This window comes from Staurois parvus, unplaced genomic scaffold (assembly GCF_062004578.1).
Source record: "Staurois parvus isolate SC_StPar_1 unplaced genomic scaffold, SC_StPar_1.0 ptg000179l, whole genome shotgun sequence".
Classification (NCBI taxonomy): Eukaryota; Metazoa; Chordata; class Amphibia; order Anura; family Ranidae; genus Staurois; species Staurois parvus.
Genome location: NW_028317975.1, coordinates 3334912 through 3351269, shown reverse-complemented (window position 1 = coordinate 3351269; position 16358 = coordinate 3334912). Strand labels below are relative to the sequence as shown.

General features: G+C 45.1%; 1 long non-coding RNA gene across 1 annotated transcript in view; it reads right to left on the bottom strand.

Moving 5' to 3' along the window:
- Window positions 1-3174: 3174 nt before the first annotated feature.
- The window catches only part of LOC149462251 (uncharacterized), a 74065-nt gene continuing 60881 nt past the window's right edge, over window positions 3175-16358 (bottom strand). The window contains exons 3-4 of the long non-coding RNA XR_016312688.1: window positions 7105-7262; window positions 3175-3775 (exon numbers count right to left, since the gene is read on the bottom strand). This is a non-coding gene — a long non-coding RNA (uncharacterized LOC149462251). The remainder of the gene's footprint in view (window positions 3776-7104; window positions 7263-16358) is intronic.

The window sequence follows — 16358 nt, the reverse complement described above, 5'->3', positions numbered from 1 at the left end:
TAATTATGGAGAGTGTCTGGGAACAGCAATTTTCAGGTCATGCCACAGATTCTACATTGGATTTAGGTCAGGACTGTGACTGGGCCATTCTAACACATGAAGATGCTTTGATCTAAGCCATTCCATTGTAGCTCTGGCTGGATGTTTCGGGTTGTTGTCCTGCTGGAAAGTGAACCCTCTTCTCCAGTCTTAAGTCTTTTGCAGACTCTAACAGGTTTTCTTCTAAGATTGCCCTGTATTTGATTCCATCCATCTTCCCATCAACTCTGATCAGCTTCCCTGTCCCTGCTGAAGAAAAGCATCCCCACCACATGATGCTGCCACCACCATGTTTCATGGTGGGGATGATGTGTTCAGGGGGATGTGCAGTGTTAGTTTTTGGCCGCACATAGTGTTTTACTTTTAGACCAAAAAGTTCAAGTTTGGTCTCCTCTGACCAGAGCCCCTTCTTCCACATGTTTGCTGTGTCCTCCACATGGCTTCTCGCAAACTGCAAACGGGACTTCTTATGGCTTTCTTTCAACAATGGCTTTCTTCTTGCCACTCTTCCATAAAGGGCAGATTTGTGGAGTGCACGACTAATAGTTGTCCTGTGGACAGATTCTCCCACCTGAGCTGTGGATCTCTGCAGCTCCTCCAGAGTTTCCATGGGCCTCTTGGCTGCTTCTCCGATTATCTCTCTCGTTGTCCAGCCTGTCAGTTTAGGTGGACGGCCATGTCTTGGTAGGTTTGCAGTTGTGCCGTACTCTTTCCATTTTCAGATGATGGATTGAACAGTGCTCTATAAGATGTTCAAACCTTGGCATATTTTTTATAACCTAACCCTGCCTGCTTTAAAATTTTCCACAACTTTATCCCTGACCCATATGTTGTGTTCCTTGGCCTTCATGATTCTGTTTGTTCACTACTGTTCTCTAACAAACCTCTGAGGGCTTCACAGAACAGCTTTATTTATACTGACATTAAATTACACACAGGGGGACTCTATTTACTAATTAGGTGACTTCTGAAGGCAATTGGTTCCACTAGTTGGCAGTATCAGATTAAAGGGGGCTAAATACAAATGCACGCCACACTTTTCAGATATTTATTTATAACAAATTTTGAAATCCACTTCTCATTTTCCTTCCACTTCACAATTATGTGCCACTTTGTGTTGGTCTATCGCATAAAATCCAAATAAAATACATTTACGTTTTTGGTTGTAACATGACAAAATGTGGAAAATATCACTGGAGGACGATAAAAGAAACTGCACCATGGATCTGTATAAGCAGCGTAATCCTTTGCCTCCTCAGCTCAGCTGTGTGGTTGAATCCTCCTCATCTACATCCCCCAGAGGAAGCTACGAGTCCCTGTAGCGCAACGCGTAGGGGAGGGGCAGTGACGTCATCACGCATCCGCACAGAGGAACGGCGAGTATAGTCAGAGTGGGCAGACACACCTGCAAGGCTGACCCTATCGCGGTCCGAGATTGTTTGCATATATTAAGCGCATTATTATCTTCTCATATGTGAGTGTAACATCAGCGCATATTAAATACCTTGTATCCCAGATAAGACACTATGTATCTCTCCTTCTTTACATGTTTCATTTGTGGAGGAAAAGACCAGGCAGCTAGCTGAGGAGGATTCAACCACACAGCTGAGCTGAGGAGGCAAAGGATTACGCTGCTTATACAGATCCATGGTGCAGTTTTGACTGTTCATTGTTATCCAACTTATTATAGAGGAAGAACACCTCACAGTATATTGTATATAGCACCTATTGGGAGATTGACACTACACTTCAGAAAAGAATTCCTTGACTTCACATATCATTTAAGATTACTATTGGATTTAAAAATGAATGAATTTTGATTTATGATGTAACGTATTTTTCGCCGTATAAGACGCACTTTTTCTTCCCCAAAACTGGGGGGGAAAAGTTGGTGCGTCTTATACGACGAATAGAGAGAGAATCCGGGAGGCGCGGCCACGGCCATAGGAGAGGCCGCGGCTTTGGCCTATCTCTGGAGCGGTCGGCCATCTTAGTACACCCGGCGGTGCGCGCTGACGTCATCACCCCCTCTGCTCGTGGATCCTACCTTAGCGCGGATCTACAACAACAGGTGAGGAGCGGGGCAATGCAATGTTACTGGCTATTATTACTAATGTGGGGGCAATGTTACTGGCTATTATTACTAATGTGGGGGCAATGTTACTGGCTATTATTACTAATGTGGGGGCAATGTTACTGGCTATTATTACTATGTTGGGGGCAATGTTACTGGCTATTATTACTATGTTGGGGGCAATGTTACTGGCTATTATTACTAATGTGGGGGCAATGTTACTGGCTATTATTACTAATGTGGGGGCAATGTTACTGGCTATTATTACTAATGTGGGGGCAATGTTACTGGCTATTATTACTAATGTGGGGGGCAATGTTACTGGCTATTATTACTAATGTGGGGGCAATGTTACTGGCTATTATTACTAATGTGGGGGCAATGTTACTGGCTATTATTACTAATGTGGGGGCAATGTTGCACGGGAACAGTGATGGTGATGACGAGTAGGGGGCAATGGTGGACATTACGTGATGAGTAGGGGGCAATGGTGGACATTACGTGATGAGTGGGGGCAATGGTGGACATTACGTGATGAGTGGGGGCAATGGTGGACATTACGTGATGAGTGGGGGCAATGGTGGACATTACGTGATGAGTGGGGGCAATGGTGGACATTACGTGATGAGTGGGGGCAATGGTGGACATTACGTGATGAGTGGGGGCAATGGTGGATGATGTATTAAACAAAAAGACTCTGTTAATGAGAGTAAAGATAGTTCTTAATATGTTACATGGTTGGCATAAAATTGTTCTTAAACTGCTGTTAACTTTATACAGTTGATATAAAATATTTTACTACAGTATTGGGTTCAGAATCTTTTTTTTCTAGATTTTCCTCCTTTAAAATTGTGTGCGTCTTATATTCCGGAGCGTCTTATATGGCGAAAAATACGGTATATATATATATTAATTTTCTTCACAGGATTAAGGATATATATTAATGTTGTATGATTAATTGGAGCGTGGTACCATATTGTAGCAATTGTGCATTGTGAAGGGGTTGTGAATGCTTTATGAACGCACTGTATAATAGTCATGGAAATACGGGACCAGAAATGTAAAATGAAATCAAATATTATTTTATTAATGTCACAATAACGAATTCACATATGTGCTCACTGATTACATGTTCTATCACGCCACTTCCACCTTACATATCGGCTGGGGAGTATTCATTCCCAGTATTGATTAAGACTGGACAGGAATAGTAGCTCCATGTTTAAGGTGTTTCGTAAGGCCTCATTGATCTGCTGTGACAAGGTCAACTAGGAGGGCAACTTAAGATGGAGGAGCGGGGAGCAGCGGGCCTGTCCGGAGGGAATGGCGGTGGGTAGAAGGAGTCTTGCCAAGGGCGAGCAACCCGTGAGGGTCAGAAGAGACGGGTGACAGAAGACACACACGGGATGTACAATTCATCTGCTGCTTGTAGTTGAGTCTTGTCCGTTCTCCATCCAATACATCTGTTACAGGTTATACAATGAAGGAAGAGGGATCTCTTGGGCCTATTTAATAAGATGAAGAGCCATGCACACCGCGCAGTAACCCGCAATGACTAATTACGTATTATTCCTTCACACCGATCTAAATGAATGCAGGATAACTTCTGATGGCTGCCAATGGATTGAGGCATATTGCACATTATTAGTCCTTGTTGCACTTCTGTATTCATAGAAATGAATGTTAGCCACATTTTTAATACCAGTCAGATAAATATTAATATTTATTAGAATTGTTTATAAATAATATTTTTTTGTTTCTAAGGCAAAAACGTACAAACTGTAGAATTCCATACCACTGATCTCTCTACTGGTTTTACTAGAATGAACTGAGATTTGTATGGATCTCACAGGACTTATGACATGTTACATATTCCTGTTGCCTGGCAAACCTTAAAGTGTTACTAAACCCTGGACCCTGCATTCACTATATCTGGTCTCCCCGAACCCTGCATTCACTATATCTGGTCTCCCCGAACCCTGTATTCACTATATCCGGTCTTCCCGGACCCTGCATTCACTATATCTGGTCTCCCCGGACCCTGCATTCACTATATCTGGTCTCCCCGGACCCTGCATTCACTATATCTGGTCTCCAGGAACCTGCATTCACTATATCCGGTCTCCCCGGACCCTGCATTCACTATATCCGCTCTCCCCGAACCCTGCATTCACTATATCCGCTCTCCCCGGACCCTGCATTCACTATATCCGCTCTCCCCGAACCCTGCATTCACTATATCCGGTCTCCCCGGACCCCGCATTCACTATATCCGGTCTCCCCGGACTCTGCATTCACTATATCCGCTCTCCCCGGACCCCGCATTCACTATATCTGGTCTCCCCAGACCCTGCATTCACTATATCTGGTCTCCCCGGACCCTGCATTCACTATATCTGGTCTCCCCAGACACTGCATTCACTATATCTGGTCTTCCCTGGACCCTGCATTCACTATATCTGGTCTCCCCGGACCCTGCATTCTCTATATCCGCTCTCTCCGGACCCTGCATTTGCTATATCCGCTCTCCCTGGACCCTGCATTCACTATATCTGCTCTCCCCGGACCCTGCATTCACTATATCCGATCTCCCCGGACTCTGCATTCACTATATCCAGTCTCCCCGGACACTGCATTCACTATATCCGGTCTCCCCGGACCCTGCATTCACTATATCTGGTCTCCCCGGACCCTGCATTCACTATATCTGGTCTCCCCGGACCCTGCATACACTATATCTGGTCTCCCTGGACCCCGCATTCACTATATCCGGTCTCCCCGGACCCTGCATACACTATATCTGGTCTCCCCGGACCCTGCATTCACTATATCTGGTCTCCCCGGACCCTGCATACACTATATCTGGTCTCCCCGGACCCTGCATTCACTATATCCGCTCTCCCCGGACCCCGCATTCACTATATCCGCTCTCCCCGGACCCTGCATTCACTATATCCGCTCTCCCCGGACCCTGCATTCACTATATCTGGTCTCCCACAGTACACACAACATGGAAATGCAATTATTTTAATAAATATAAACTGCTAAATACCTTTTCATATCAGCAGTATATAGCAGTCTATATGGCAATATGAGCACTGGTTAAAGATTGTGGGAGGAGTTTTCTTTCTGCTCTAGGAGGATGTGAAAGTCCTGACCCTCTGTCTGGACATTGCTGATTGGCCCTGTGCTGATCACATGCACTCTCCCAAGAAAAAAAAAAAAAACTCTCTAGCAATACACACCAAAGTGAGCATGTGACTAAGGATTCAGTCTGTATCAGTTGGTCATTTCAACAAGGGGAGGGGCACAGAAGACAGTATCAAACAGCCTTTTTACGCAATGCAGAGGATTAACCCCTTAGGTTCCACAGTGAGTATAACAAGCATGCTTTACTGCATATACAGACTGATTGTACTGTGGGGGGTTTAGTAACACTTTAAAGTGTTATTAAAGGCAGATTTTATTTTTAATAACAAACATGTTATACTTACCTACTCTGTATAATAGTTTTCCACAGAGCAACCCTGATCCTCCTCTTCTCAGTTACCGCACCGGCACTGGTGGCCCCTCCCCCCTGCCAAGTGCCCCCAGAACACGGAGCTTGCTATGGGGGCATCCGAGAAGGCTCGCCCCGCCCCCTGCTCTCTCCTCATTGGCTCACTGTCTGTGATTGACAGTAGCGGAAGCCAATGGCTCCAGCTGCTGTCTCAGCCAATGACTAGAGACTTGGGAGAGCCGAGGCTCTCATGCGCACTGCTGGATCTCAATGGGGCTCAGGTATTAGGGGGGCTGGGGGCACTGCTGAAGGGTTTTTATCTTCATACATAGAATGCACGAAGGTAAAAAACCTTGAGCCTCTACAGCCACTTTAGAGGAGAACTCAAGGAAACCACCTCAATGTAGTTGACCCCCCTTTCCAGCTAATCTCTCAATCACATTAGTAAAGACATTAACCTCATTTTTTCCCAGGTATTCCAAAGGGGACTAGTACTACTGATGACTGCCTATATAATAGCTGGAATAGTTATAGCTCGATGCGGGAGTGTCTATGATCCCCTTGGATTCAGTAAAACACAAATCGAATTGGATTATGATCAATATTCAGATGTTGAGCGTATTACACAATGTACAAAATGAATCTGACTTAACATGGTGACCGTGGCTCCAGGGGCGTATTTACCACAAGGCAAACAAGGCATTTGCCTAGGGCGGCATTTTTTCATGGGGGCAGCAGCATTTTTCAGGGGGTCAGCAGCATTTTTCAGGGAGGCAGCGCCGCCCCCCGAAAGAAGGGATTGAAGAAAGGACAAACGCAGCACAGGGACCAGGTGGGATCTGAGAGAGGCTGCAGGCTGCTTGATGGTGTATGCAAAGCCTGACTCTTGTTCCCGGGGATGTCCGGAGCTTTGAAGGTGAGTGTCTTCTCTCTCGCCAGGGTGGGGGGGTTGCCAGTGTGTATGGGGTGGTGAAAGTGGAAGGCTCTCTCGGGCGGGGGGGGCTGGGGGGGTGTTGTTGGTCAGTGTCAGGCTCTTATCATGGGGGAGGGAGGTGCTTGTCAGTGTTAGGGTCTTACTATGGGGGGGGGCAAATTTTGTGTTGCCTAGGGCAGCATGAAACCTAAATACACCACTGCGTGGCTCCAGTACAAAACTACCAGCTCAATGGTAACATTAAATTATTATGATGTCTGTTTTTCCTCTTAGGGGTGCTGACAACCAGCCACCGTTGAGACTTGGTGGGCTGTTCTTTGTGCCTCCCAAGAGATTTGATGGATATTCTGAGCCCTACCCATAGGATAAAGGAAAATATTTAGTATTTTCCTTGCACTTCCAGACAGAGGATTCACTAGTGATCACACGGCATTTGAATGCACTACAATGACAGTATTTTTTACAATTCTTCAGGTTATATTTCTGGAATGTTACAATTCTTGTTTAAAATAAAAAAAAATAAAAATTAAAAGAATTATTGAAAGTAAAAGCACTAACCTAAAAACCTTTTTGAATCCATGGTCATGTGACCTTCTTTCTGCTGGCTTTCACAGTAGAAGGTCCTTGTTTGGGTGTTCACACTGCTGTCTGGTGAAACTTTTCCATTGGCTGTCCTTTGGTGAAATCCTCATGTGGTCCGGAAGTCTCCAGCAGAGCTGTTATGATGTCATAAAGAAGGGTGACAAAAAAAAAAACAATTGAAGGCATGGCGGATCACCGGTTATCATATACAGAAGAGGTGCTATGGTGGATCACATAATTGCTTTAGAGGCATCTTTAGAAAAGAAAAGGAATGGTGGACGTGTATGGGGGAAATTGGATGGTAGCAGATTGAGGACACTCAGCGGGAGATGATGGGGGACATTGGATGGTAGCAAATGTGAGACATTGGGTGAGAGAGGATGGATAAGACTGGGTGAGAGTGGATGAGGGACTTTGGGTGGGAGCAGATGTGGGACATTGGGTGGGAGCAGATGTGGGAAATTGTGTGGGAGTGGATGGGGGACATTGGGTGGGAGCAGATGTGGGACGTTAGGTGGAAGTGGATTGGAGACATTGGATGGGAGTGGATTGGAGACATTGGATGGGAGTGGATTGGAGACATTGGTTGGGAGCAAATGGGAGACATTGGGTGGAAGCAGATGTGGGACATTGGATGGGAGAGGATGGGGGACATTGGGTGAAAGCAGGTGTGGGACATTGGGTTAGAGTGGATTGGAGAAATTGGGTGGGAGCAAATGGAAAACATAGGGTGGGAGCAGAAGTGGGACATTGTGTGGGAGTGGATGGGGGACATTGGGTGTGAGTGGATTGGGGACATAGAGTGGGAGAGGATGGGGGACATTGGATGGAAGCAGGCGTGGGATATTGTGTTGGAGTGGATTGGAGACATTGGAAGGAAGTGAATGGGAGACATTTGGTGTAAGCAGAAGTGGGACATTGGGTGTAAGCAGAAGTGGGACATTGGGTGTAAGCAGAAGTGGGACATTGGGTGGGAGCAGAAGTGGGACATTGGGTGTAAGCAGAAGTGGGACATTGGGTGTAAGCAGAAGTGGGACATTGGGTGGGAGCAGATGGGGAACATTGGGTGGGAGCAGATGAGGACATTGAGTGGGAATGGATGGGGAACATTGGGTAATAGTTTACTAAATGTATTCTCCATGGAGAAGAGACATTTGAGAGGGGATATGATAGCAAAATACAAATACCTCAATGAAGATTCTAGCATAGGGAATAAATTATTCAGTCTTGGGAAGTGTAAGAAGACACATGGCCACTCAATTAAAATTGGTGGAGAAGCGGTTTAACCTTAAAGTGGGTAGGGGGGTTTTCACTGTCAGGGTGGTAAGGATGTAGAACTCACTTCCACAATTGGTAGTGTCAGTGGGAAGTATTGATAGTTTACAAAAAACTCTAGGACAGGTATCTTAACAAACACAGTATACAGGGGTACAGGCAATTATTTTTTTAAATGAACAAACAAACACACAGGTTTACTGGATGGACTGGTGTCTTTATTCAACCTTACCAACTATGTAACTATGAGTGGATGAGGAATACTGAATTGGGGAGGAGCAGATGTGGGCCATTGGGTGGGAGTGGACTGGGTCCATTGGGTGGGAACAGATGGGGCCATTGGGTGAGAACAGATGGGGAATAGTGGATGGGAGTTTATTAAACCTATTCTCCCTATCCTATACTCCCTGGAAAAGAGACACTTGAGAGAGGAAATGATAGTGATATACAAACACCTCAATGAAGATTCTAGCATAGGGAATAAACCATTCAGTCTTGGGGAGTGTAGGAAGACACATGACCACACAATGAAATTGGAGGAGAACTATGTAACTATGAGTGGATGTGGAATATTGGGGAGGAGCAGATGTGCGGCATTGGGTGGTAGTATACTGGGGACATTAAGTGGGAGCAAATGAGAGGCAAGGGGTGGAAGAAAAAGTGGGACATTGGGAGAGAGTGAATTGGGAACATTGGGTTAAAGCATATGTAGTACATTGGGTGGGAGTGGATTGAGGACGTGAGTGGATGGGGGACATTGGATGGGAGAGGATGGGGAATATTGGGTTGGAGTGGACTTGGGACTTTGGGTGGGAGCGAATGAGGGCTGAAGGGTGAAAGCAGAAGTGGGACATTGAGTGGGAGTGGATTGGTAACATTGGGTAGAAGTGATCAGATTGGGAACATTGGGTTAAAGCATATGTAGTGGAGTGGACTGTGGACATTGTGGTGGGAGTGGATTGTGGACATTAAGTGGGAGCAAATGAGAGACAAGGGGTGGAATCAAATGTGGGAAACTGGGTGAGAGTGGATAGGGAACATTGGGTAGAAGTGATCAGATTGGGAACATTGAGTTAAAGCATATGTATTGGAGTGGATTGTGGACATTGCGGTGGGAGTGTATTGTGGACATTAGGCATGAGCGGATGGGGGGCATTGGGTGGGAGCAGATTGGGCACATTGGGTGGGAGCAGATTGGGCACATTGGGTGGGAGCAGATTGGGCACATTGGGTGGGAGCAGATTGGGCACATTGGGTGGGAGCAGATTGGGCACATTGGGTGGGAGCAGATGGGGGACATTGGGTGGGAGCAGATTGGGCACATTGGGTGGGAGCAGATGGGGGGCATTGGGTGGGAGCAGATTGGGCACATTGGGTGGGAGCAGATGGGGGGCATTGGGTGGGAGCAGATTGGGCACATTGGGTGGGAGCAGATGGGGGGCATTGGGTGGGAGCAGATTGGGCACATTGGGTGGGAGCAGATGGGGGGCATTGGGTGGGAGCAGATTGGGCACATTGGGTGGGAGCAGATGGGGGGCATTGGGTGGGAGTAGATTGGGCACATTGGGTGGGAGCAGATGGGGCACATTGGGTGGGAGCAGATGGGGGACACCGGGTGGGAGGGATGAGTTGAGTTTTCAGATTTTGATTAGAGATAGGCTTTTATTTCCAATAAACCTGAAACCTTTAAAAGTCCCTATCAGCATTCTTTTGTGCATAGTGATGAGTCTCAGCATAAAGATTGTGTCACCCAGTTATTCAGCTTGTAAATTAACTAGTCTCCATGACAACTCTATTTAGGACAAGATACATTTGCCGTAAGAACAACTTTGAAATTAATTCCGTAATCAGGTAACCAGGGAGCAAACAGTGAATCATTAATAATGTCACAACAGTTTGAATGGCAAAATAAAATATTAGCAAACACCACAGATTTGAATTCAATGTACGAATGTCTCCAGCTCATAAGCTGATACAACCCTATAAAATATACCAATATACTAGAAAAACGCACAGGCCATAGAGGTGGCAGTTTTTTTTTTTGTTTGTTTTCAAATTAAACATACAAAGGCCAATCCACCAGTAAAAAGATGGGGGCGGATGGTAAAAACATTTGGTCCCTTATATCTCTCCAAGTCACTCTCATCGCAATTCAGCTCAACATCCCATGATTATTATTTTATATGGAAGAGTGCAACAGCAGGAGCAGGGGGAAGAGCCTCCAACGCCTAGGGGTGGATTCCTCCAATGAGGGTAACGGCTGAGTCAGTCTTTCAACATCCAATCAAGATTGAAATGTCATTATTGGGTGTATATAGTTCTAGTTTTCTTGTTTGGTTTGGATAGGAAGCGGAAGAGTTGGGACCTCTGTCATTTTAATTGTTACCATCGGGAAGGATTTGCCTTCACTCCTGTCCCCATGATGATGGTTGATGAGACAAGAAGTGAGGACAACCTCTTCAGAAATGATTTGCATAGCAGAGTATGCTTCAGTATTTCGAGTCACTGACCCAGAAAATGGGTAAAATAAGTTGCCAGCCCCCCGACAAGCTTGTTTCAAAGTGCAAAGCTCTTTATTCTTCTGTGATCACATAGAAAAGCAATATTTCAGGACTGCCCAAGGATCCTTCAGAGTCCCTGCATAGTCAAAAAAACTTTGTTTTCTTGAATGATATACTAAAGAGTAACTCTACTTTTGTTGAGGAAAAAACACTCCCCTCTGGGCGATCAATGTACATTACAGGGATTTTATAACCCATCAGATTATCACCTACTCTCCTCTCCTTTAGGCGCACCGTGAAAACCCATCTCTTCAGGGAAGCCTACCCCACCCCCTGCTAACTTGCTGACCTCCTCCACTCTTCCTACCACTCCATCCCCCACAGCTATCTCCTCCTGTGCCACCACCCCCTCCCTCCTAGATTGTAAACTCCAAAGAGCAGGGCCCTCGATCCCCTCATGTTTTGCATTGTATTGGTATTGTTCTGTCACATGTTCTGTCCCCCTTTGTAATGTACAGCGCTGAGCGAACTATTGGCGCTTTATAAATACTGTATAATAATAATAATATAACAAACTTTGCAGCAGATTTTTTAGCATGGCCTTTACGGACTGATTCTGAATGGGAGGATCTGGTTGATTAAGGGGTGGACTGACCATTCGTGCACTTGGGCACTGCCCGAGGGCTCAGGGTCGGTAGGGGGCCCCATGAAATGCCCCTGATACCTTTTTTATAGGCTTTTTTGGGTGTGCTTTGAGTGTGGGCAAGGACACAGGGGCACCATGATCCCCTATTGCCCAGGGGCCCCATGAGTTGTCAATCCGCCCCTGGGTTCATTATAATCACCTGGTGCACTCTCAGTGTTCTAATGAGGAAAGTTGCAGGGTCTGCCTCCCTTAACCTCCCTTTCGGTCTGATTATGTCAGTATTTCTGTGCTCAAAGCGGTACATTTTTTTGCATGGAAATATGTTGGTTTTTTATTGTAGGCCTGTAATTCTTAGGAATAACTCACTGAAATCTGTCCGAACAAGAGTCTAGTAAACATCCCGGGGATGATAACGGTTTAAACACGAAATCATAAATTATAATATAATAAATAATCATAAAAATAATAATATAATAATAATAAATTTAATTCAATAATATAAGCAAACCAAAAACACTGAAATGTGAAATAGAGCGCCAAGTTCGCACATCGCTGAGCAAAGTCACAGAATCGTTTTCAGTGTCTGATGAGGAATTTCCCCCACGAATCATTATCACTCAATTCTGCAAGTGTTTCTGATTTACTATCGCTGTTCTCTAGCCGGTCTAAAACCGCGTCTGACCTAAACGGACGCTTTTTGGACGCCATGGACGTTTCTCAGTTTCCAGGCAGAAAGAACAGTAAAAATGCAGGCAGGGCGCCGGACAAGCACTCGGGACAAAATGTATGTGAAATGGTTTGATACAGGAATGTTATACTATGTGATTTTAGTGTATTTAGTGAATGTCATATTTTTACATTTTTGAATTTCCCGCCGTTTCGTCCCCCGTATGTCCCGACGTCGCGGGGACCAGAACCCGGAAGACAGATGCCAGCGTCGGCCGGAGGACATTACAGGGGACACTGCAGGGGGGACATCGCGGGAGCGCAGGACAAGGTAAGTGAAGAAGAGATCCCGGAGCAACGCTGCAGTGTATTCCCGAGTGTAGCTCGGGGGGGGGGGGGGGGTTACCGCTTGTGGTGCTGAAACTTTACCCCGAGCTACACTCGGGAATACCGTCAGGGGGGTTAAAGTAGAACTACAGGCAAAACTTTTTTTTTTCCTTTTGGCTAGAGTAATGCAAGCCATAGACGGGTTGAAAACTGGCCGTTTAAAAAAAAACAAAAACGAAAAATCGGTCGTTCAATAGGCCGACGTTACCAGCAACGGTATACAGCCGGCATTTAATTACTTCTGTCCCTGCAGAGAGCTCCGCTATTATATTTGACATGAAAAAGTATTGCGGTTGCAACAATGTATCCATTTGTATCCATTTCGGATACAGATGTTTTTATTCGGATACAAATAGATACATTGTTGCAACCGCAATACTTTTTAATGTCAAATATAATAGCGGACTGGAATTCTTCTTTCTCTTCTTCTTTTTTTTCTTTTTTTTACTTCTTTTTCTTCTTCTTTTTCTACTTCTTGCAGGTCACGGCTCATGCACAGATTTTTTATCGGTAAAACGATCGGCCGATTTGCCCATCATTGCTGGGAAAATTGGCTGATTGGCAAATTCGGCTGAAATTTTTTCCAACTTTACCGATAAAAAAAATGTGCCAAAACCCCAAAGAATGACCGACCAATTAACCCACTAATGGTGCAAAAATCGGCTGATTTTTTTTTAGGCCGAAAACGACTGATTTTCGACCCGTCTATGGCCTGCATAAGGCCTCATACACAAGGGACGTTTTTTACTGCGGCTGTTTTTGGCGTTTTTTTTTTTCTCTGCAGCCAGTAAATCCCTCCAGCATGTTATCCTCAGTGTCCATAAAAACATAGTCTGGAATCAACGTTTTTTGGCTGGAAAAAAAAACACCCCAGAACTAGTGGGTTTCTAAAGCAGGTTTTTAGCTGTCAAAATGCTCTAACGCTAAAAAACGCTGCAAACCGCCGTTTTTGGACTTTTTTTGGCCATACATTTTTTTTTGAGGGGGAAAAAAGACATTAAAAAATCAGATGCGGAAAAATGTGGAAAAATACTGCTAATTGGTAATGCGAAAACGCTAAAAAAAGCTGAAAAACTCAGTTTTTTAACGTGGCCTAGGCAATAGGTCATGTGATCTTTCATGGCAAAGCTGCAGAGCCCTGCCTAAGTCCTCATGCACACGGGACGTTTTTACAGCAGCTGTTTTTGGCTTTTGATGTTTTTTTCTACAGCCAGTAATCCCCCCAGCATAATATCGACCCGTCTATGGCCTGCAAAAGGCTCTATTCACATGACAAGTCGCAGCCCATGTATTTCAATGGAAGGCTTTCAAATCTATGGGGTTGATTTACTAAAGGCAAAAAGACTGTGCACTTTGCAAAGTGCAACTGTACTATACAAGTGTAATTGCCGCAGAGCTTAGTAAATGAGACGAAGCTTCCCTTTGCCAAGAATACCCAATCACATGCAGGGAAATTTTTAAAAAACAGTATTTTTGCTGGCACCTGATTGGATGATGGAAGTCAGCAGAGCTTCTGCCCATTTACTAAGCTCTGGAGCAACTGCACCTGCAAAGTGCACAGTTTATTTGCCTTTAGTAAATCAACCCCTATGTGTCTTTAACCACTTCCAGTCCAGCCCATGTCGATAAACGGCTGGACGGGAGCGCTGCCGATGCGGGTGGACGTTGCTAAGCATCCATTGCCTGTGCGCGCTCCTCTGGACACAGTGGAATGCCGATCGCTGTACGGGACCTCTGTGTGAGGTCCCAATCATGTGATCACTGATTGGCCAATCAGAGATCACATGAATAGTTGTAAGCAAGATGTCACTTCTGACATTGCTTATTTTGTGTGAAATCTGTGAATGATCACAGAGATCACATGGTACAGGGCCATTGTACCATGTGACAAGCTGTGACCAATCACAGCTCTCACAGTATTTCTGAATGGCTGCAGGAATGCAGCCAGAGAGAAGGAGAAATGATTGCTTTTACAGCCTTTATGGGTGTAAAAGCAATAAGTGTAAAAAAAGAAAAAAAAATCTCCATCGCCCCCCACAAATAGTACAGTGTCACTATGGTGACAGTATGTTAAAAAAAAACAAATAATAATATAAAAAAATAAAATAAAAATTTAAAAAATGTTCTTGAAAAATTATAATTTTTGGTTATAAACTAATTTTGTTTTTTTTTCTTTTTTAATAAAAAGGTGAAAACATTTTGGCCAAGATTTATGAAGAAAGATTATTTATTTGCAAAATTTTATAAGAAAAACATTTTTTTCTCAAAACTTTTGGTCTTTTCCATTTATATAGCAAAAAAATAAAAATCCCCATGGTGAATAAATACCACCAAAAGAAATCTCTATCTGTGTAAAAAAAATGCTACAAATTTCATATGGGTACAGTGTTGCATGACCGCGCAATTGTCATTCAAAATGTGATAGCGCTGAAAGCTGAAAACTGGCCTAGACTGGAAGGGGGTGAAAGTGTCTGGACTGGAAGGGGGGGGGGGAAGTGTCCGGACTGGAAGGGGGTGAAAGTGACCGGACTAGAAGAGGGTGAAAGTGTCAAGACTGGAAGTGGTGAAAGTCTCCGGACTGGATGAGGGTGAAAGTGTCCGGACTGGAAGGGGGTGAAAGTGTCCGGACTGGATGGGGGTGAAAGTCTCCGGACTGGAAGGGGGGGAAAGTGTCCGGACTGGAAGGGGGTGAAAGTGTCCGGACTGGAAGGGGGGGAAAGTGTCCGGACTGGAAGGGGGGGAAAGTGTCCGGACTGTAAGGGGGTGAAAGTGTCCGGACTGGAAGGGGGGGAAAGTGTCCGGACTGGAAGGGGGGGAAAGTGTCCGGACTGTAAGGGGGTGAAAGTGTCCGGACTGGAAGGGGGTGAAAGTGTCCGGACTGGAAGTGGTTAAGTCGCAGCAACTATAAAAATGTTCCCTCACTACTTTGATGTGACTTTCATGTGACTTGAGTGCCATAGACTGCAATGTAACCTCTCAAAAGTGGCATGAAAGTCGGATCTTAACCCCTTCATGCCGGCACCTCCCGGCCCTTTAAGGGTTCCAGAAGGCGTGAGGCGGGGTTTAGAGTCATGTGACCGCCAGACGCGCCACGCGGTGACCACATGATCTGGAAAGGTCTCGATTGAAAGAGGAGATCGGGACCTTTCTGTGAGTACCGGACATGTGTGCTCGGAGCTCTCAGCACATATGTTCTTTTTTAATAAAACGCAAATGTGCGGCTGCTCGACGTCTAGGCCCAGACACCGGGAGGCCGCACATTTGTGTGAAGAGGTTAATGTTGTCAGTGGGACAGTTGTGCAACGGTTAAAGACAAAGTCAACAGCCAAAGTCGCACCCAAGTTGATCTCATCCAAAGTTGCATCAAAGTCACAATGGAAATCGCATGACTTTGGAGTCAAACAAGTGTAAATGGAGCCTAATGGAGGGTTATAACACCTGTTGGTTTATTTTTTGCCATCTGTATCCCATTGGGGAGATTTTCCTTCACTTCCTGTCCCGAAGCTAAAACAGGAAGTGAGAGGAAATGCTTGAAAATTAAGGGAATCCATTAGGGACCCACCATGTCCCCATTGGAAGATTTCCCCTCTATTACTGTTCTGGAGACAACGCAAAATATGTGATTTTCATATACTTTCACTTTCTATGCTAATGGTAAACAGGACAAATAGAGAGGGTGAATCTCCCTGATGGGGGCACAGACATCAATAAAAACCTGACAGGGGTTCTAATCCCGCTCCACTCCATCCAAAACT